The sequence below is a fragment of the Canis aureus genome, chromosome 23, assembly GCF_053574225.1.
Source record: "Canis aureus isolate CA01 chromosome 23, VMU_Caureus_v.1.0, whole genome shotgun sequence".
Classification (NCBI taxonomy): domain Eukaryota; kingdom Metazoa; phylum Chordata; class Mammalia; order Carnivora; family Canidae; genus Canis; species Canis aureus.
This window is the reverse complement of record NC_135633.1, coordinates 37,657,416-37,680,788: the sequence shown is the minus strand read 5'-3', so window position 1 is coordinate 37,680,788 and position 23,373 is coordinate 37,657,416. Positions and strand designations below refer to the sequence as shown.

At 35.6% G+C, this 23,373-nt stretch overlaps 1 protein-coding gene and 1 long non-coding RNA gene across 14 annotated transcripts in view; one reads left to right on the top strand and one right to left on the bottom strand.

Annotated features, from left to right (window-relative positions):
- The window catches only part of DLG2 (discs large MAGUK scaffold protein 2), a 1,979,996-nt gene that overhangs the window by 149,842 nt on the left and 1,806,781 nt on the right, over positions 1 to 23,373 (top strand). The window lies entirely within an intron of this gene.
- The window catches only part of LOC144294997 (uncharacterized), a 47,621-nt gene continuing 45,166 nt past the window's right edge, over positions 20,919 to 23,373 (bottom strand). The window contains exons 4-5 of the long non-coding RNA XR_013362342.1: positions 22,162 to 22,236; positions 20,919 to 21,055 (exon numbers count right to left, since the gene is read on the bottom strand). This is a non-coding gene — a long non-coding RNA (uncharacterized LOC144294997). The remainder of the gene's footprint in view (positions 21,056 to 22,161; positions 22,237 to 23,373) is intronic.

Sequence of the window (23,373 nt, the reverse complement as noted above, 5' to 3'; positions counted from 1 at the left end):
TCTACGAGTTAGATATTTTTACTATCCTTATTTAACAAATGCAGAAATTGATGCTGAGGGGACTCAAAAAGCTTATAGCAAGTTATAAATAGTGGTAAGTTATGGAATCAGGATCAGGATCAGAACTACACAAAGAGCCATGGGAAGCATTCTAGGCAGTAGAAATGCTAAAGCTTCAAGATCAGGAAAAGTTGGATGTGTTTGTGTATTTGAAAGATAGCCAGATAGCCAGATAGCCAGAGCCAGATAGCCTGATGCTCAGTAATGAACCTGATGAAATAGGCAAAGCTAGATAAGCGAGATCTTTCTTTTATGCCAAGTAAAGAATTTTATTTTTTATCTAAGGGTATTAAGGCATTAAGCAGGAGAGTGACATGATCCAGTTTAATATTGTAAGATGATTCTGGTTGTTGTAGATCAGGTGGGTATATGGTGGTTGCTGAGTGAACAGTGAAATCATGTATTTGTTGTAGTAGTGTAAGAGATGACAGTGACACGATTTGGTGGTGAAGATGGAGAAGTAGGTAGATTCAAGATATATATTTTTAGGTCTTAGTATTTTTGGGAACTGATGATGGGTTAATTGTGGATTAGTGGTAGATTGAAAAAGTTATCAAGGCTAAGCACTAGATTTCTGCAAGAATGGTTGATGGATGTATCATTTGCAGATATGAGTAAGGTTGAAAGATGAAGTCTGAGGGCAGCCCTGGTGGCTCAGTGGTTTAATGCTGCCTTCAGCCCAGGGCCTGATCCTGGAGACCCAGGATCGCGTCCTGTGTCAGGCTCCCTGCATGGGGCCTGCTTCTCCCTCTGCCTGTGTCTCTGCCTCTCTCTCTCTCTCTCTCATGAATAAATAAATAAAATCTAAAAAAAAAAAAAAAAAAAAAAAAGACTCATGGAAAATGGTAGATGAGTTTAACTTTTGTGAATGTAGTTTTAATGTCATGATGGGCATAAAAGCCAGACAGGAGTAGGCTGAAGAGCGAATTGAGTTCCATTACCAGCAAAAGTGCAGATAAGCTGTCGAGAAAAACCCTGATGTATAGCACCTAGAAATACTAGATAGAAGAGTAACAATAATGTTATTTGCACAAGTGAGCTCACAAGTAAGCAGGAGAAATCCCTGGGGACCAAAGAAGGAATTGGCAATCAGAATTGAATGTGGTTGCTGATATCATGGCTGTCCCTGAGAGCGTTTGCTGATTTTAATGACTATGGCAAGGCTGGAGAAAAAATATCCCCACACTCACACAGATGGAATGGTATCTCTGAGAACCCACAGAAAGCTATGACTTTAACTTTATGGTTAATGTGAGGGTAGAGTTGAAAAGAATTATATCTTCCTGTCAACTAAGAATGATAACAAGGCAAATTGTGTCTTGTGGTCTTGGCCCTGAGGAGAAAACAATACACATATCTGCCCTGAGAATGGATAACCACAAAGGACTACTCTCACATGATTTTCTTTTTCTTTTTTTTTTTTTTTTAATTGCTAACTTCTACTCACATGATTTTCAGTTTAGAATTTGTCTCATTTTTGTGGTCTGAGTAATCTAGAGCTGAGGAAAACAAACTTTTAAAGTAGTTTCTGGTTGATAACACTTTAGGATGATTGGCAGAAGCAAACACCTGTCATCCTTCAATGAATGCAGCTTCAATCCATGCTTCACAATTTCCTCAGAAGAAACTTCAAGAAAACATGAACTGGAAATCCAGTTTACAAAATTCATGAGAACTATGTTGCCATGGGTGAGAGTCAGAAGAAAATATCCTGAAACCAGTTGGGTAATGTTTAAAATGTTTAAATAAAGAAGCATTTGTTTCTCTTAAGTGTAAGAAAAGAACAAGATGCAGTAAAAGATGAAGCAGGTTAGGATATACAAAATAGAACTTCTAAAGATGAAGATTACAATAATTGAAATAAAGTAAATTTGAGATTAATATAATAAAAGATGGAATTGCAGAAATTATCACAGAGAGATGAAAAACATGGAGGAGAGGTTAAGGGGCATTAGAATGAGAAAGCCTGATCCATCTCACTGGAGTTGCAGAAGAGATTAGAAATAATGTGACAGAAGCAATTGGCCAGAACTGAATGAGAGTTTTCCAGAATTGGAGAAGGATATTGTTCTCTGTTTCAGGAAGCACAGAAGATCCCAATCAAGAAAAATAAATGTATTAGAAAAGAAAAAGGATGAAAATTAATGGACTAGGAATTTATGAAGTTAGAAAAGGGACAGAATAAACTCAATAAATAGTAAAGAAAAAATAATACAGTGGAAAATACACTGAAAAAGAAAACAAACAGAATAAAGAGAACATGGAGATAAATCAGCTTCTTGCCAGTTTGATAACAGAAAGAGAGAATGCGAAAAAGAAGGAGGTAAGGGGGGGAAGGAGGAAAACACAATTAGGAATGAAAAATGGAAACTAAATGTGTCAGTGTTTAATAAGGTAAAAGGAGAGAAAAGATCAAGGCTGTGTGTAAATGATTCAAATATAGATGTCAAAGTAGACTTATGGTCTTGTTTCCTTGAAAGCAATAAAGTTAAGATAGATTTGGAATACTGTGTCCTAAAAACCACTCCCTTATCTGAAGCTATTTGCCTTGGTCCTAAATAGAGCTGCTTATCTGTGTCAAAGTGACTTAGATCCTTTAGGAAAGAGTGGGATATTTTATTTTTACTGATAAAATTTCAAAAGCAGTCTCTGATTTTAGAGTAAAGTTTCTCAGTGAATGGGAAAGCAATAGTCATTGAAAAACCGGAGTTGTTATGACATTTTACAGCTACAGCATGTCCTTGGGAGAAATATTGTTTCCTCTTAAATTTGCAGCTGGCTTTATTTGGGTCTATATTCCAGTCTTATGAATGACAGGGCAGATTTATGATGTGCAAGGTTTTTTTTGTTATTGTTTGTTTTTTGTTTTACATTTTCAGCACAAATCTCGTCTCAGGGCCTCTGCTCAACATTTGATATTTCAAGGAGAATTGAGGAAATAGTAAAATATCAAATATAGTGTTTTAAAAAAGAAACTAGTAGGGGTGGCTCAGTGGTTGAGCATCTGCCTTCAGTTCAGGGCATGATCCTGGGGTCCTAGGATCAAGTCCCGCATCGGGCTTCTTGCAGGAAGCCTGCTTTTCCCTCTGCCTGTCTCTGCCTCTCTCCGTGTGTCTCTCATGAATAAACAAATTTCAGTTAAAGTTCCAAAATGAAAATTCCCAAGGGTTCTCCAATCCTTGGGATTTAACCATGTTCATAGTTTTATTTGGGAAGTTTAAAGCTTCAAATTTTTACATGAGTGTTTAGGGTCATTATTGTAATAATAATTATCAATAATAAATAACTGTGTTTTAGTTTTCTAAGGCTTCTGGAACAAATGTTGTAGATGGGGTATCTTAAGCAACAGAAATTAGTTTTTTCACAAATCAGGAGACTAGAAGTCTTAAGATCAAGATGTCAGCAGGGTTGGTTTCTTCTGAACCTTTCTTCTTGGCTTGCACACTTTGTTTTCCCATAGTCTTTCCCCTATAGGTATCTGTGTCCCAGTCTTCTATGACACCAGTCATATTGAATTAGGCCCCCCCCCAATTAATGACCTCATTTAACTTTAATACTTCTTTATTTCCAAAAATAATCAAATTTTGAAGTATTGGGACTTCAAAATAAGAATTTTGGTATGTGTGGGGAGACCCAGTTGAGCCCATAACAAATATATTGTTCATCGTGTTTCTGGAGTTTATTACAGTTATTACAGTTTGTTACAGTTTCTAAACCTTAGTATTTGTTGAATAAAAAAAGGAAGTTAAATTGTCAGGATGGGAGAAGTTTGAAGACTTAAAATCATTATAAACTTAATATTTAATAGCAGCCAACATACTGTCAGTGGGACTCATTCTCTCTAAAGGGCTGATAGTTTAAAATGATCTTCAAACTTTTGGGATAACCATTTCAGACTTTATATTTATATTTATATTCTAGGGGCACCTAGATGGCTCAGTTGATTAAACATCTATCTGTCTGTAGCTTAGGTCATGATCTCAGAGTCCTGGCATTGAACTCCAAGTCGGGCTCCCTGCTCAGCAGAGGGTCTGCTTCTCCTTCTCCCTCTGCCCCTCCCTCCCACCCCTGTTCATGTTCTTTCTCTCTTGTTTGCTCTATGTCTCTCAAAAAAATAAAATCTTAAAAAAAACCAAAAACATTATATTCTAAATTTTAAAAGGATATATATAAGGTAGTAAAAATACTTTGTATAATACCATAATGGTGGATACATGTCATTATAGGTTTGTCCAAACCCATAAAATATATAACACCAAGTATGAGTGGTAAACTATGGACTTTGAGTAATTACAATGTGTCAATGTAGGTTCTTCAATTGTAACAAATGGACCACTCTGGTGGAGGATTTTGATAATGGGAGAAGCTATGCATGTGTGGGGGCAAGAGGTATATGCGAAATCCCTGTACCTACCTTTTCCTCAGCTTTGCAATGAATATTATATTGCTCTTAAAAAGTAAATTATGAATTAAAAAATATATATTCATATGCACACATATACACCTATATACTGGATCTTGTCTTTTTGAAGATCCTTGAGATAATTTTTTAAAAAGATTTTATTTATTTATTCATGAGAGACACAGAGAGAGGCAGAGACATTGGTAGAGGGAGACATCTACCAATGTCTCTGCCTCTCTCTGTGTCTCTCATGAATCCCAGGATCCCGAGATCACGACCTGAGCCAAACGCAGACGTTCTACCACTGAGCCACCCAGACATCCCAACAAAAATTTTTGAGCACCTCTTATATATGTGTTGATCAGGCATAACATAATGAACAACATACACAGGATTTTTCCTAGAACTTGTATTATAGTGAGTAAAGAGAGACAATGAAATAAGTAAAATATATAAAATATCAAATGGTGATAAGGGCTACAGAGAATAAAAGCAGGGAAGGGGGAGAGAGAGTGCCAGGATGAGAGAACATTGCAATTTTAAATAGAATGGTTTGGGAAAGCCTTACTGAAAGGAAACCTTTGAGCAGAGACCTGAAAGAGAGGAGGCAACAAGGAAGTGACTAACTGGGAGAACAGTATTCCAATCAAAGAGAAGAGCAAATGAAAAAGCCTAAGGTGGAGTGTTACTCTGAGTTATCTCTTCAGGTAATGGGTTTGGATCTGAAAATTGTCTTGGGTCTGGATGCTAAGTAAGAGATTATACCTTTTTATTGGGACACCTACCTTCAGCCTCCTGTTCCTTTTTTCTTGCTTTTTGTGATTTGGGATGTTGCTCTTATGGACATTGTGCTCTATTAATCACCTCCAGAACTATGTGTTAACTCATGGCTGATCCTCTAATGTCACTCATAACAGTATTATGGCCTCCTGGCTTTTGGCTATTAAATGCTTCCACTTTTCTAACTCTGTGACTATCCCTCCTTCCAACATCTTAGGCCCACAGAGAAGAGTCACTTCTGAATTTCTTAGTGATTCTGGTGCCCCTCTTTACCAGTATACTCTTGATGGCCTTGGTTAATGATATGTTCTCTGGGGATTTATATAGAACGTAAACCTGGATTCTTTGGCCTTTTGAAATATATCTATTTCAGCATGCCTACTTCTCTTAACCTCTTTTTCCTACATCTACTGTCTTCCAGAGAAGCACAGGCATATGTACTCTATTGAGAATTACTATTGTTTTTCTCTTGCTTTTAAGTGCCAATCCTACAGAAAATTTGCTCCATCTCTGGAGGTCCTTGTTAAGATATTAAATCCTGTGTGACAGTCTCTAGGTTGATGAATTCTTGTTTATCTACTCTGAAATTCCAGCCCCCTTGTACAAATACCATCAGAATCTAATCCCAAGTATGCTTCCTTGGTTCCTCATAGTATATGCAAAGTAATTTTAATAGTCTTTAGACGTACAGTCTCTTTTCTCCTTTACCAGGCTTGGCAGGTCATTAGCTGGGTTATGCTAGGATTTAACCCTGATTACTGATATTGAAGGAGAAGAGGGAGCAGCCCGGGTGGCTCAGCGGTTTAGCACCGCCTTCAGCCCAGGGCGTGATCCTGGAGGCCCCGGGATCAAGTCCCACAGCAGGCTCCCTGCATGGGGCCTGCTTCTCCCTCTGCCTGTGTCTTGACCTCTCTTGCTCTGTGTCTCTCATGAATAAATAAATAAAATCTTAAAAAAAAAAAAAAAAGGAGAAGAGGTAGGGGCAGCTCTTGAGGGGGGCATCTGTTGCCTTGTAGAGGAGAGCTTTATCCATATTTCACTGGCCAGAATTTATGTTTCATATGTTTTCATTATGTTTAATTATGTTTCATCACATATTTTTGTATTTTAAAAGATTTTCTATATTGATATATCTTAAATTGGGATAAAAATCTTTTTACTGTAAAAACAAATTGATGTAGAAGTTAAATAACACAGAACGATTGAACATAAAGTGAATGATGTATACTTAGAGATACATTGTTTTAAAAATTTTTTTATTTATTTGAGGGAGGGAGGGAGAGAGAGAGAAAGAGGGGGAGAGAGAGAGAGAAAGAACAGGGGGAGAGGGAGAAGCAGACTCCCCGCTCAGCAGGGAGCCCAACATGGGGCTTGATCCCGAGGAGTCCGGGATCATGACTGAGCCAAAGGCTGATGCTTAACTGACTGAGAAACCCAGGCGCCCCTGGAGATAAATTCTTGAAATATTGCTTCGCAATAAAATCAAACTTTGCCATTGATAGGTATTAAAAATTAGAGATTTGACACAATGATAAAAGAGTAGGTGGTTAAAGAAATATAAAGATTTAGAAGAGGTTATAGAGTTGTCTTATAAACACACTCAAAAAAATTAGGGCATACTTTGTTGTCCTTGTAATGACTTATATAAAAAAGGACAGCTTGATAAAAGATGAAACAAAGAAAAATCATTAGTTATGAGTGTATCTTTTCAAAATGCAGTACGGCACAATTTAGCAGGTAACGAGCCTCATTCCTTATCACAAATCATTTTAGAAAAAAATTCTCTCATTTACAACATTCTGCTTACTATTCTAATCATTTGACATTTAAATATGGTTTGCATCATCAATGAGATTTTCTGTGAAGGAGAGCAATATTTAAATTTTCATTTCACACATGAGGAAACAGAGGTATTGACTGTGTAGCACATTTAAGGCTCACATAAGGCTGGATTGGAATTCTAATTGATTGCGTCTGACTTTTAGGCTTAATGTTTCCGTATATCAGAGAAACTAATCATAGGCTATTAAAGTTGAAAGTGATCTTAACGAGGGTATGCCTTTTATAATTGAGGAAAATGAAGCTCTGAGAGACTAAGTAACTTGACTATTAGGAGCTAGTTCACCCATTTAATGCATGGGTATGTTCCATGTAGTAACAAGCACTATGTTCTAGTTATTGTGCTAAATTCTGTAAGAATGACAGTGAATCCTGCCTTCAAGGGACTCATGGTCTGATGGAGGAGACTGACATCTTGAAGTGTATTTATTTTTTTTAAGATTTTGTTTGACAGAGTGCACAAGCAGGGGGCATGGCAGGCAGGGGGAGAGGGGGAAGCGGGCTCCCCACAGAGGAGGGAGCCTGATCAGAGCTAGATGTAGGACTCTATCCCAGAACCCTGAAATCATGACCTGAGCTGAAGGTAGATGCTTAACCGACTAAGCCACCCAGATGCCCCAAGGTGTATTCAGAGTAATTGTATTATAGTTGATTAAGTGGTGGATCTTAAGCAGAATTTTCTTTTCTTTTTTTTTTAATAAAATAATTTTTATTGGTGTTCAATTTACCAACATACAGAATAACACCCAGTGCTCATCCTGTCAAGTGTCCCCCTCAGTGCCCGTCACCCACTCACCCCCACCCCCCGCCCTCCTCCCCTTCCACAACCCCCAGTTCGTTTCCCAGAGTTAGGAGTCTTTATGTTCTGTCTCCCTTTCTGATATTTCCCACACATTTCTTCTCCCTTCCCCTATATTCCCTTTCACTATTATTTATATTCCCCAAAGGAATGAGAACATATAATGTTTGTCCTTCTCCGATTGACTTACTTCACTCAGCATAATACCCTTCAGTTCCATCCACTTTGAAGCAAATGGTGGGTATTTGTCATTTCTAATGGCTGAGTAATATAAGCAGAATTTTCTAATTCAATTTGTATTTTATAAAGATTATACTGGCAGTATTATGGAGATTTTATCCCATTCTGCTTTTTTTTTCCTATTCATAACATTTAAGGTCTTTTTTTTTTTTTTTTTTCCCTATGCGAAATCTTTTCTGGTACTATCAGTTTGTATTATTTGCTCCTATTGCGTGCCATTATTTTACTGTATTTTGCCTAACAACTTAGACCTGTGCAAAAGAAATGCTTGATTTCCCCTTTGATATTCCTCACAAATGTTTCCTTATTTCTGACATCCTCATCCCAGTTAACAGCACTACTCTACACCCAGGCTTCTCAAGCTATATTCTTTGATTTCTCATTCTCCTCACCCCTACATCCAAACTATCCTTAAGTCTCAGTAACTGTACTTCTAAATATACCTCAAATACACTTAAATTTCTTGCTTTTTCCATTGAGATTATTCTAGTTCCATGCCACCTTTGCCTCTTGTTTGGATTTTTTTTTTTTTTTTCATAGTTGCCTTACTAGTCTACCTAATTATACCTTCATTCCTGGAACCCACTTTTTAAACAGCAACTAGAATTTTCCTTTAAAAATGTAAATCTGATCATGTCATTCCCCTGTTTCAAACTTGTCAATGGACTTCCATTGCATTTAGGATAAAATTCAAAATTTTACCATGCTTTGCAAAACTCTACATGGTTGCTGAGTTTTCTGATTTTATCTCCTATTACTTTGTTTCTTATTCAGTGTACTTCAGCTTGTCCCTGTCTGAGGGTATTCATACTAGTTCTTTTCTCTTGCATAGGATACTCTGCTTCTGAATCTTTTCATGGTTGGTTCCTTTTCATAATTCTGATCTTAATTCAAACTGGAAAAGCCTTCTCCAACCACACAGACTAACTAGGCTTCCTTACTTTTCCCAAATATTCTTTATTATATCACTATTTATTATGTTTCTAGTAGTACCTACCACTAATTGAAATTATCCTGGTGTTTACATTTAATTTTTGTTTCTTTTTTGAGAGCAGGATCTTTTCTATTGTTCACTATTATATTCTTAGGTACTAAAATAGTGCCTTCACATACTATTAGATGATCAACAGTACTTTTTAGACAAGTAAATGTATTATAGCATTTACTACACTTTGTGCTTACAATGCCTTACTTTTTCCTTCTCTAGAGACTATAAGCTCTAGAAGAGAGTGGAAAGCACTCTTCTAGAGTGCCTGCCGTGCTCATCATTGTATATTCAGAGCTTAGCACATAATAGGGCTTAATAAGTATTTGTTGGCTAGATGAATATATGATTAATTCATTGATTGAGACTAGAGTCAGAGAGGACAGTTTGGAGACTAGTGAGGTGATCATTTGAAAGATAATAAAAGCATTAACAGAACCAATGGCAGAAGGGACAAAAAGGAAGTAAGAGATTTAAGAAACTCAAAGGAAATAGACTAGAGAATACTCAGCACTTACTCTAAAGGATTCACTAAGAGAAGGGAGGGGTCAAAGTCTGGGTGAAAGTGAAGACAACAGTACCATTTACAAATATAAGGAAAACCAAATTTGTGGCAGAGTGGGATAAAAGGAAGAAGTGAGGCAAGATAAAGGAAGAAAGGAGTGAGTTTAAGTTTGAACTTTGTAAGTTTGTGATGCTGGCAGTGTGGGCATCCAGCATCACAAACTCAGTATGTGGGATATCCAGCAGAAATTTTAATAAGATATAAACTTTCGTGGCCAAGAGAGAAGTCTAAACCAGATTTATGGATTATTCTGATATATAGGTAATATTTGGGCATTTAAGAAATTGTGATGCTTATCAGACCATGTGCTCTCCTTATTGGCAACTTCCTACTGGCTCATTATTGAGGGAGGATCAAACTTCCTGTCCTGCTTACATCAGGCTTGTACATGTGACTTTCTTTGGCCTATGAATTGTGAAGTGATGTACCTCTTATGAGAATAAGTTTTAAGAAACATCTTGTGGTCCACTATCTTTCTCTTTGCCCTGAGATGTATGTATTTCAGATAGAGGCTACTCCTTCAGTGAACAAGATACTGGATCAAGTTGCAGTGTTGACCTATACGAGACATAACAGGTGTGAAAAATAAGCTTTTGTTGTAGTATTAAGATTTTCGGATTGTCTGTTGCTGCAGCATAACCTAGCAAAAGCTGGCTGACACAAAGATGGAGAATAGTGAATGTGTAGAGTTGAGAATAGAAGAAGCTGAAGGGCATAAGTTCCTAGGGAAATTTAAGAGTGAGTCCAGAAAAAGGAGCTCATAAAGGAGACTAAGAAGACTCCTGTGGTGGGAGGAAAACAAAGGGAGAAGGAATATATCACAAAAGCTGAAGGAGTAACGGCAAGAATAAAAGAGCAGTAAATGATATCAAATGATATAGAAAGTTTTAATAAGTAGGGACTGAAAAGTGTTTATGGGATTTAGAAAAAATTGAATTCATTACTAAACTTATGAGAGCAGTTCTAGCAGAGTGATCAGGGAGTTGCTTAGTGACAGAAAAAGGGTAGAATTCATCATTCAAAGTTTGTATCAAGTGCTGCTTCCTGCATGGTACCTGTTCTGATTCTCCTCCAACACAGTACAAACTTTCCTCTTGTTTAGCCTTATTGTATACTCTGTGTTTCTTTCTGACTGCTAACCTAGTAGGGAGACTTTCACTTTATCATTTAGAGTTTCAAATGGAAAATGGAAAGAATTCCATTACTAAGCAATCACATTTTTCTTTTAAATTAAAGTAACTGTAAATGACCATTACAGATATAAAGGAGAAATAGTAAATTTTGAGATGTAAGTGCAAGGAACAAGTAAAATTCAGAGAATGCATAGACTCTGCTTAAAAGTGGCAGGTAGCCCTTTCTGAGATGTCCAAGGAGAGTAACATGATTTCCTCTCATTTTTGTGACTTTTTTACTAGATTGTACCCTACCCTCACTTCATCTTTGTGCCTCATTTCATCTCCGAATCTCCTCCCATTATTGAGATTTATTTGATTCTTAAGCAATCCCTTCACTCATTCTATCTCCGTCTTTAAACCAATATGAATTTTAATCAATTTCTATGCCTGCTCTTTTCCCATCCCTTCTTGACCTCATTTCAAAGGATTGAGACTTAGTGTGTACCATGCCTGTCTTAACACATAGTACACGGTAATCATAAAACCTTTCGGCTTTTAGGAGGTATCAAAATGCCCCAATGCCAAAATATCCCTGAATCAAAACTTTTGAGTTAAATGGATATGTCAGGGTGCCACTGTGTTTCTGAGAGGGATCCATTTGAGATCTTATTAGTTTTGAATTTACAGAATCAAATTACCTACTTCACAGGGTGACATAGACTCAACAGACTTTATAATGTCCATGTCTGTAGCTTCTCCCAGGAATCCCTTTTCTCCTTTCTCTGCTTTCATACCCACTCATAGACAGTACAACAAGTTCAAATCTTCATACATTGTTAGACAAGATGAGGATATGATTATGTTTACTTCATATATTTCACTCTTGAAACGAAGAATTAATCATCATCATAGTAACTTTGCCCTAATAAGACCCACGTTTTTAAAAACTCCATTTTCAGAAAAGTATGTAACCCAGAAATTAACTTCTGGGTTAATAAAATATTTGCTGTAAAGCTTCTGCACTCGAAACTTTATGTAGCAAATTAAACAGCTGTACAAAGGCATATTCCTAGGAAAATGACAGATGACAGCCTGACTTACGGGAGAAATGAGAAAAATGTTGGTCTTACAATGTAGTAAAATAATTCGTGATTAGGAAAGGAAGGGAATTACCATTTATCTGATATTTGTTATGTGCCAGTCATCTTAAATATCTTATCTCACTTAATCCTTATCACAGTTATATAAGGTTTTTTCTTTTTGGACAGATGAGGAAACTGAGACTCAGGGACTGTTAGATGATCTGCCCAAGGTCACACAGCTAATACATAAAAAAGAGACAAAGGAGACGTTGAAAAATAATAATGGCTAACAGTTTTGTGGTGGGCATGATTCCAATTCCGTTATGTGTATCAGCACTTAATCTTCACAACAGCTTGATGAAGTACATAGTAGTATCACAGTTTTACAGGTGAGGATATTGAAGCACAGAGAGGATAAGTACCCTACCCAAGTGATACATGAAGTAACAGATGTGGAGTACAAATCCACACAGTCTGATTTCAGAGCCTGTGCTTTTTACCCACTGTGATAAAATACCTTTGCTGAGCATTTATTGTCTTATTAAGAAAAGAGGGCACAGATCTGTAGTTCCTATTGTCCTTCCTTGTAATATCCAGTCTTTACTTATCTTCTTTTCCTCAAGCAGTTACTCAAAAAGCAGACTTTTTATTATGCAACCTGTCTTCTTAACCATTGTTCTACACTCTCTGTTACTACTTGCTAGTTTCCTACTATTGTTTGCTACTTTTTGTTTCCGTATTGTTTCACACATATTGTTTCCTTTAATTCTAGTAGGTGAGTGGTTAAACAATTTGTAGTGCACTCATACCATGGAACTCAGCAATGAAAAAGGATGAACTATTGATATACAAAATAACTTGGAGGAATCTCCAGGGAATTATGCTGAGTGGGAAAAAAAGCCAATTTCAAAAAGTTACATAGTATATAATTTCATTTACATATTTGGAATGACAAAATTTTAGAAATGGAGGATAGGTTAGTTGTTGCTAGGAGTTAGTGATGGAGGTGGGGATGGGATGAGGTGAGTGGGGTTATAAGAAGGCAAGAGGGTTCCTTGCAGTTATTGAACTGTTCAGGATTTTGACTGGTGGTGGATACAAGAACCTACATGTGATAAATTGTACAGAATTATACATGCATGCATGGGCACACACACAGGTAAAACTAAGGAAATATGAATAAAATCACTGTGTTTTATTAATGGCCATATCCTAGTTGTGAAATGTACTATATATAATATTGTATTATTATAGTATTTTAGTTACCATTGGGGAAAATGGGTGTAGTATACAAGGTGTTTATCTATGTTATTTCTTTTTTTATTTTTAATTTTTATTATTTTTTAAAGATTTTATTTATTTGTTCATAAGAGACACAGGGAGAGAGAGAGAGAGGAAGAGACAGGCAGAGGGAGAAGCAGGCTCCATGCAGAGAGCCAGACGTGGGACTCGATCCCGGGTCTCCAGGATCACGCCGTGGGCCGAAGGTGACGCTAAACCACTGAGCCACCTGGGCTGCCCTATCTATGTTATTTCTTAAAACTGTACGTCAATCTATAATTATGTCAATTAAAATAAAAAAAAAATATGTCAAAGGGTGCCTGGGTGGCTCAGTCAGTTAAGCATCTGCCTTGAGCTCAGGTCCTGATCTCAGGGTCTTGGGATAGAGCTCCACATTGGGCTCCCTGCTCAATGGGGAGCCTGCTTCTCCCTCTCCCTCTGCCCCTCCCCCTGCTTGTGCTCTCTCTCTCTCTCTCTCTCTCACTGTCAAATAAATAAAAAGAATCTTAAAAAATGTAAAAATAAAAAACATGTCAGGAAATAAATAGAACTATAGAAAAGAAAGAGAAACAAGAAGTTACAATAACAGTTATTAAGAAAAATATATTACAGAAAAGTATTAGCTTTATAGGTGCTTATATAGCCAAAATATTCATATAGTAATTTACAAATGAAGGATTACAAGTAGGTTTTTCTTCTTTACTTTTTTCTTTTACTTTTAATTATATATATATATCCTCCTTTTTAAAAAATTAATTTGTATTATTACTCTTGTAAAAAAAAATTAAACACATCTGTACTGCTTATAAAAAGCAAACTAGGTTTGCTTTGCTCTAAAATATGTGCTCTTAGGTATTATTTGAGGAGATTAATAACTAGATGGTTGAATAGAGTTTATAATATGTAGGCTAATTTTTTGAGTCATTAATGTTTGTTTCCCCTACCAGATCAGTGAGGACAGGGGCACTGCTTTGTCTATCTCTTATCTTTATTATTTAGCAAAGGACCTAAGCACACAGTAGATGCTCAATGAATAATTGGTTTTACAGAGTGATGTTGCCACATTAACACAAATAAATTAATGCTTTCATTTCATGACCCTTTTGGTAGCCAATCCACAAAACATCTTATGTGATCTTCTTTAGAAAGCGTAAAGAATATCACCACCTTGTCTTTATAACAAGTACAAAAAGAAGTAAGATGCAAATAAATAACCCTTCACTTGGGTCTAATTCTGAACATGTTGGTACTTAATAACAGTTTTTTTTTAAGAAGAGAGGGAGATGAGCAGAAATTCTCTATATATTAAAAAAACCATCTATACTTCAAGACCCAGTTCAAATGTTACCTTCCTCACTTACCAAATGAAGCCTTTTTGATTACCCTGGGTAGAATTAATTAGTCCTTCCTCCAATTATAGTCACATAGCACATCATGCATAACTTCTGGTGTTGTATTTATCCCAATGGATAATATTGTTTATAATTTTTTTGTCCCTTCCTAGACTGAGTACTTAAGAAGGCGTGAACTATGTTTTGTTCTCTGTGCAACTTTGTGAGAAGTTGGTGGTCTGCAACCTGGCAGTCTGCTATCACTAGAACCTGATGATACTAGAACTTTAATCTTGGATTTCTAGCCTCCAGAACTATGAGAAATAAATTTCCGCAGTTTATAAGCCATTCAGTCTATGGTATTTTGTTATAGTAGCAGACTGAGGCAACAATATTTAGTACTTATCACAATGCTTTAGAGTAATGTTCAAACATGTTTGTCAATGAATGAGTGGATGATTATATATACCTATACTATGTAGATTGAAGTGTGCCACTTACTTTTTTTTTTTTTTAGTGTGCCACTTTCTGAGCCAGATAACCTTTGTTAATTCTGTGCAGACTCAAGGTAAAAGGAAGTCAAAGGAAAGAAAAATCGATATGGAAAGAAATATTCAATAAGGGAAAAAAATCCCTTATTGATAACAAGATAAGAGAAGAAATCATACAATTAATGTTAATTCAGGCCAATACAGTTGGGTCTTTCTGTATGTTTGACTTATAGAAATTAAAAAAAAAATTACTAAGGCTAATCATTCTAAACAACAAAAAGTTTTGTTTTGTTTTGTTTTTTTTACACTGGCTTTCTTTCTTGACTGAATAGCTTTGCTATTATAAAGATGCAGAATGTTTTCTGCTTGAGTGTTGCGCTTTTCAGTTCAGTCCCTTTAAAAGCTGGCTGCAGTTCTATATGTGAAAATTGCCCAGAAAACAGCATTTAATGACAAATATTGTACTTTGACAATTTTGTTCCATTTGCAACCAAACCCAGTGACATGAAGTTAAATCTAAGCCAGAAAATATATCCAGAATTGTTAATATTTGCTTATTTTAATTTAGCTCATATTGCATCATGAACATCTCTCCATGTAGTTAAAATTTTTTAAATTGGATTTTTAATAGATTCAGAATATTATGTTCAATAGATATATAATGATTTTCATAACTAGACTGCTACTGTAGGATAGTTTTTCCAATTTCATCATATCAAAAAATGACACCATAATCACATTCTCAGTCATACACATTTTTCCTCCTCTTTTGAATTATTTCTTTGGTATAAATTCTAGAAAGTAGGAGTACTAGATCAAAGGGTATAGGTATTTTCTTGGATCTTCCAATGTTTTGCTGTTATTTTCTAAAATGTTTTTTTCTATTTAAAGTGTTATCAGTAGTATATGTACTCATTTTACCATAACCTCACTAAAATCAGGTATTCATTATTAAAGATTAACTATTTACTGTATATAACTCAATTTTGATAAATTTTTCAGTTTATATCCTTGTTGATTTAACTGTTAGTCCTCTATGGTTTTTTTTTAAACATTAAAAAAAAGATTTTATTTATTTATTTATGAGAGACACAGAGAGAGGCAGAGACATAGGCAGAGGGAGAAGGAGGCTCCCTATGGTGAGCCCAATGCAGGACTCAATCCCAGGACCCTGGGACCTGAGCTGAAGGCTGTTGCTCAACCACTGAGCCACCCAGGCATCCCCTCTATGTTGTTTTAATATGCAGTTGGTGTAGACTGGATGTTTGTGTCCCATCCAACTTCCTGTGATGGAATCCTAATGCCAATGAGATGTATTAGGAGGTAAGGCCTTTGGGAGGTGATTAGGTCATGAGGACAGAGCCTTCATTCATGGAATTAGTGCTATTACTATTAAAGAGGTGAGAAAGCTCCCTTGCCCCTTCTGCCATGTGAAGATACAGTAAGAAGTTGGTGGTCTGCAACCTGGCAGTTGGCTATCACTAGAACCTGATGGTACTAGAACTCTAATCTTGGATTTCTAGCCTCCAGAACTATGAGAAATAAATTTCTGCAGTTTATAAGCCATTCAGTCTATGGTATTTTGTTATAGTAGCAGACTGAGGCAGCAATATTTAAATGGACTCTTACAAAATTATAGATATTACTCTTTTGTAGCTTATAGAGTAAATATTTTTTAGTTTGGTTGCTTTCCTTTTCACTTGAGTATTTTTTAATACTGAAGTTTCAAATTTTATTTATTTAACAATGTTTTCCTTGTTAGGTGCTCTGCTTCAAACTTTAAAAAATCAACATCTATCAAAAGACTTGGAAGTAGTCTATTCTGTTTTCTGTAATTTACAATTTGTTATTCACTTACGGTTTTTTTTTTCCTGTTTTATGGGATAAAGCATAGGTCTATGGTTTTTGATCCTCCAAAAGAACTAAAACCGGTGGATAAAGGCATCCATAGGATGAAATTAGGGGAAACTAGGAAAAAACTAGCAGCATAACACAGTGGAATGAACATAGGTTTTATTTACATGTTTAACTCTTACTATAGGATCTTGGATAAGTTTCTTATCCTCTGTGAGTCTATTTCCTCATTTACAAAATGGGAATGATGATAGTATTTACCTTAGGCTTGTTGTGAGCTTGTAAAGCACTTAATACAGTGCCTGGCATGTGGTAAGCACTCAGTAAATGCTTGTTATTTTTATTATTGCTTTTGTTACTATTATTATTATTATTGTTATCAATAATATAGAATCTCTATTATTATCTAAGTCACTGTACTAGTTCTATAAGTAAAACTTAGATTCTATCCTTTCAAATCTTCTAGGGTATTTGAAGAGATAAATAAATATGAATACATATTCATAATAGAAGTTAGAAAGTGATTGATATCACAGGAGAAATATAAAAGTTCATAGGAAATTAAAGGAAGGAGGGATTTTATCCATTTGGTGAAGCAGGGGTTTTTGAGCATAATTTGGAATTATGGTAATAGAACTAAGGGAATTCTAGGCAGAGAGTTAACAAAATAAAGAGACAAAAAATAGGTATAACATTCAGTTTGACTGGAATATAGTGAGCAAGAAAGAGGAAGTAGGAAAATATGGCTGGAAGCCTAGATTGGGATCAGATTGTGTGAGGACTTGTAGTCCGATTAAGGTGTAAAGTGACAGTTTTGGATGGGAGCATCACATGCAGTATATTTTTATCTAGCAAATTATGAACTGTTTTATGGAAGACACTATATTATACATTGTTTTTAAAATTTTCTCTATTTAATTTTAACCATTTTATTTTAAAATAATTTTAAACCTGGGGTGCCTGGGTGGCTCAGTTGGTTAAGCACCTGACTCTTGGTTACAGCTCAAGGCATGATTGTAGAGTTGTTGCATCAAGCCCCACATTGGCTTCTTGCTGAGTGTAGAGCTTGCTTAAGATTCTTTCTCTCCTTCTCCATCTCCACCCATCTCCTACTGCTGGCTCTCACTCTGTCTCTTAAAAAATCAACCAACCAACCAACCAACAAACCAACCAAACTCTTACAGAAAAGTTGCAAAATGGTATATCGACTTCCTGTGTATCTTTATCCATATTCCTTAGATCTTAACATTTTATCCTTTTTACCTCATCATTATATATATACATATTATTTTCTCTGGTTGTAATTGCAGACATAATGCTTCTTTACGCCTAAATTCTTCAGTGTTTATTTCCTAAAAACAAGGCAATTTTAAAATATATTCAAAGTATAAGTATCAAAATTAGGAGATTAATACTCATATCTAATTCACAGGTCCTATTCAAATTTTGCCAATCACCCCACTAATGTTTTTATATCAAAAGAAAATCTATAGAACCCAACCCAGGATCACATATTACATTTAGTTGTCAAGTCTTTCTGCTCTTCTTTAATGTGTAATGATTCTTTGTTTTTCATGACCTTGACTTTTTTTGAAGAGTAAAGGCCATTTATTTTGTAGAATTCTTTCAATTTTGATTTATCTAATCTTTCCTTATTATTAAATTTAGGTTATGCATTTTTGGTAGAAATACAACAAAAATGACGTATCTTTCTCAGTGCATCATATCGGGAGGCACATGTCATCTATTTATACGATTAATTATGATGTTAACATTGATCATTTAGTTAAATGGTGTCAGATTTCTGTAGCGTTACTATTTTTCCCTTTGTTATTAAGCAGTGTTTTGTGAGGAGATACTTTGAGACTATATAAGTATCCTGGTTCTGATGAAACTTTCACCTACCAATTTTAGTATCCATTAATAATTCTTGCCTGAAATAGGTATTACTACAGTGGTTGGAATGGATATTTTCTCATTCCATAATTATTTCTACATTTGTTAGTTGGCTTTTTCTTGTATGAAAAAACTTTCACTTTCCTTCCAATGATTTATGTATTATTTATGGATTCTTATTTTAGTCTATGCTATGTAATTAGTTACTGATATTATTTTTCATGTTCAGTTTATCCCAGATTTTCTACTGTGAGTTGCTTTAAATGATCTTTTATGTCCTTCAAACACATCTTTATGATTATTTGACCACTTCTTACTTTCTGCTATAGCAAGATGTTCCAGTTGTAGGCAGGACTATTTTTTAAAAAGAATTTATTTATTTATTAGACAAAGAGAGTATAAGTGGGGGAGAGGGCAGAGGAAGAGGAGAGGGAGAGAAAGAATTGGCAAGCATACTTCCTGCTGAGCATGGAGCCTGATATGGGGCTCGATCCCAGGACCCTGAGATCATGACCTGAACTGAAATCAAGAGCCAACTGTCTAACCACCTGAGCCATCCAGGTGCCCCTAGGCAAGACTGTTTAAAATATTTCTGTGCTCCAATGAGATACCACTTCACACCAGTAAGAATGGCTAAAATTAACAAATCGGGAAGCAACAAATGGCAAAGATGCAGAGAAAGGGAAATCCACTTGGATTGTTGATGGAAATGCAGTCTGATATAGCCACTCTGGAAAGTATGGAGGTTCCTCAAGAAGTTAAAAATAGAGCTACCCTACAACCCAGCGATTGTACTACTGGGGATTTGGCCAAAAGATAGTGATCCAAAGGGGCACCTGCACTCCAATGTTTATAGTAGCAATTTCCACAATAGACAAACTATGGAAAGAGCCAAGATGTCCATATACAATGAAATATTACTCAGCCATCAAAATGATGAAATCTTACTATTTCTGTTGATGTGGATGGAACTGGAGGGTATTATGCTGAGTGAAATAAGTCAATCAGAGAAAGATAGTTATCATATGGTTTCACTCATATGTGAAATATAAGAACACAGAGGATCACAGGAGAAGGGAAGGAAAACTGAATGGGAAGAAATCGGAGAGGGAGACAAACCATGAGAGACTCTCAGGTATGAGAGAGAAACAGAGGATTGCTGGAGGGGAGGCGGGTGGAAGGTGGGGTAACTGGGTAATGGGCACATGATGTGATGAGCACTGGATATTATATGCAGCTGATAAATTACTGAACTCTACATCTGAAACTAATGATGTTCTGTATGTTGGCTAATTGAATTTAAATAAAAAAATAAATATTATTGTGCTCTTCAATGTTTTACACTTAGTAGATGATGAATAAATACTTTATGAGTGAATGAATACCTGATTAATATAAACTGCAAGTATACATAAAGACGTGCTGTTTTTCTTTCTTTGTGTTTTTAAACATAAGTCCAGTTATTCTTTTCATAAAGACTGAGCCAAAAGAAGACCTTTTATAGACTTTCCAAAAGAGGAAAATAATTTTTATGAAGTATAAAATAAAAAATTTACTTCATTCGTTTATTATTTATTTTAAAAGTATACATTGGTACTTACTATATCCCAAATATTGTATTTGGCCTTGGAGATACAACAGTAAATTTAAAAAATAGATATGGCCCCTGGCCTTATAAAGCTTATAGTTTGCTGATTAATAAATTGATTGCTGTAGAGATAAAGTCCAATTTCAATCTTTATTCTGTTTTACTTTGTTGGTGTTCTGTCAAAAAAGACATGGAATATCAATGAAAAAGCAATATATCTTTCGAAAGCCTACACTCTAAATCATGCTAGAGCCTTGTTTTTGAATGGAATTCTAAAATGTATAAGACATACCTTTTTTACTGTCACAAAATTCACTCGCTAGTAGGAAAAGACAAATCTGATAGTTTAGCATAGTAGAAAGTATGTAGGCCTAGAGTTAAAAAAATAGGGTTTGAATCTGAGGTCTTTTCCTTCTTACCTCACCAACCCTCAGCAAATTACTTAACCTCTCTGAGGTTAATAATATTGCTTCACTCTCTATAATGTCCAGGAAGATAATAATGCCTAACTTCTGCTGTTTATTTCAGTAAGCTATGTGACCAAAATCCAATGTAAATACCTGGTTTGAATAACAAGAAATGTACTGACTCACCTAACTGGACATCCAGTAGGGCAGGTTTCAGGGTTGTTTTATTCAATGAATCAAAGATGTCATCAGAAATCCAGGTTCCTTCTGTTTTATCTCCTTGTCATCCACAGTGCTGTATCATCCTAAGCCTCTTCCTTCTCATAGTCTGGTGGGCTACCTGCCAAGAGCAATGTGCATTACATGCTTCCTTGTTCTGTCCAACAGGAGAGAATGGGTGTCTCCTGCCAGCTATCAAACAAATAAAAACTCAATCTTATTGGGCTGATTTCGATTACACACCTAACTTCAAAATGTCACCAGGGGAATGAAATAGGTTGATTTGCTCAGGCCTGCAAAAGGGGATATGATTACCATAGTTGGTTTAGACTAATAGAGCTCAAATTGGAGCTGAGTCTGATTACTGAAAGCCCATTGGTGTCATACCATGGGGGAAGATGAAATGAATTTGAGGAGAAGCTTTTTATTTAAATCATAAATATTCAAATTTAGGAGAATTTGAAGAAATGGAAAGGGCATTGTAGGTATACGTGTAGAAGTAGAAGGGTTTTTCTTACGTGGTGGAGTATGAATAAGGAAACTGATTACTGTTCCATATTCTCTTTATTTTAGGCTAGAATCAGAGCTGTCAGTTTTGTTTTGAAATTCTCATGTTCCTACCTAGATATTCCTCCTGTGAGGCTGAAATTACTGTTTTCCTCAACACTACTTCTCATTCCCATCAATTGAAAAATAAATTTATCTTCTATTCCTCATAAAGATGTATCCAAGGACAGATTAATCAATTTCCTGTGCCCAAAATGTGGATGTGTGCATATGACTGAATGATATTGACCATCACAATTAGGTACAATTAGCTGGTCCTAAATGTTACAGATTGTGTATTGAAACAATAGAAACTAGTATTAACAAAGCAGTATATTGTTGTACCTTTAGAAAAACCTGCCAACCAAATATTTCAACAAATTTGTTGCTTGCAAATTTAATAATAAACTGGAAGTCAAATGTAGTTTGAGAAATTAGAATCACTATTTTGTTTTCTTAATATACAAAGAAGTCATTTTGAAATTAACATGCCATAGTTTGATAATTGAAACCTAACTAGAAGTCAAAGTAGGCTTTGTGACATTTCTCAAGTTTTCTGGAGACAGCATTTCTTTTTTGAAAATTGGTTTAGTTGATTTTATTTCTTATTTATCTTCATCTATGCTTTACTTCCAGGAGAAAAATGGGGTACAGAAAATCTCAACCAGAGAGAGTTCTTACCTGACTTATATCAACTCAGGGAAGAGATGGTTGATGGGGTTTCTTTATTGAATAATTTATCAGGATTCTTGAATTCTAATTTGAAAAACAGGACATTTTGTGAAAACACTTCAGTGTATATAATATAAATATACTCCACACCTCTTAAATTAGTGAAATTACAGTATATAATTAATTCTAGGTTGTGCAGCACTATATTTCTGCAAGTTTGCCACAACATCTATTCATTAAAAGTCAATTCATCCCCTTGCCTGTAATGTTCCTATGTGCTTTTACTGTGTGTCTGTTCTTTGTTATAAGAGCCTCTAGACTACTCTTGCAAATGTCTTGGAGTCCATCCAATTGCCACTCTTTCTCTTTTTGTTTCCCAGCTTTCTCTTTCATTTCTCATTTTATGGTTTCTGTTTTTATTTCTCCCTCTTTTTTCATTTTCTGCAGATTCACACAGTGCCCTACCACACGCTACACGTCACTTCTTTTTCTTCTTTTCCATTGTTCATCCCCCTTTTACTAATTCTTTCTGACTTCAACTTTTCTGTATTCTGCTTTGAAGAGTATTTTTCTCAACTCTCTTTTCTTTCCCTTCTGCTTTCCTTCTTTCCCTTCTCTTTTTAGTGGGATGAATTACCTCTGCCTTTCTTAGCAGTTCTGCTGTGAGGAGAGTTTGAGTCTGGAAGCAAACCTGGTTTGTTTTCTCAGTTTAAAGCATCTCTCAGCTGAAGCAGAGTGACAGTGATGAACATCAACCTGCTCTGAAGGATTGGGGCTTGCTGTTTTAGTTTTTATAATCACTGCCATTAATGTATGGGCAACTCTGTTAGCACAAACTCCTTCAGACAGGGTTAGAAATCCCTCCTCGTTTTCATGAACACTGTATCACTTTCAAACATGACACTATACTGTAGTGTAACTGTCTGTTTATTTGATTGTGAGCTTTGTGAAGGCTGAGACTGTATTTTCTTAGCCTTCTATATTTTCAGCAGTTAGCCCAGTGCATTTTTTATGACAAATACTTCCTTCACTAAATACACATTCAGCAGAACCAGTATAGCACAGTCATACATGTTTGCAGTATATAATCCTAGGGGACAGCCTTCACATCACACAATTTAAAATTTGTATATTCATTGCAGTCTCTTGGAGATGGCAGTAAAGTATCTAGTTAAGACAATCATTTTATTATGACAATTTCTCAACAAATGAAGGTAGATT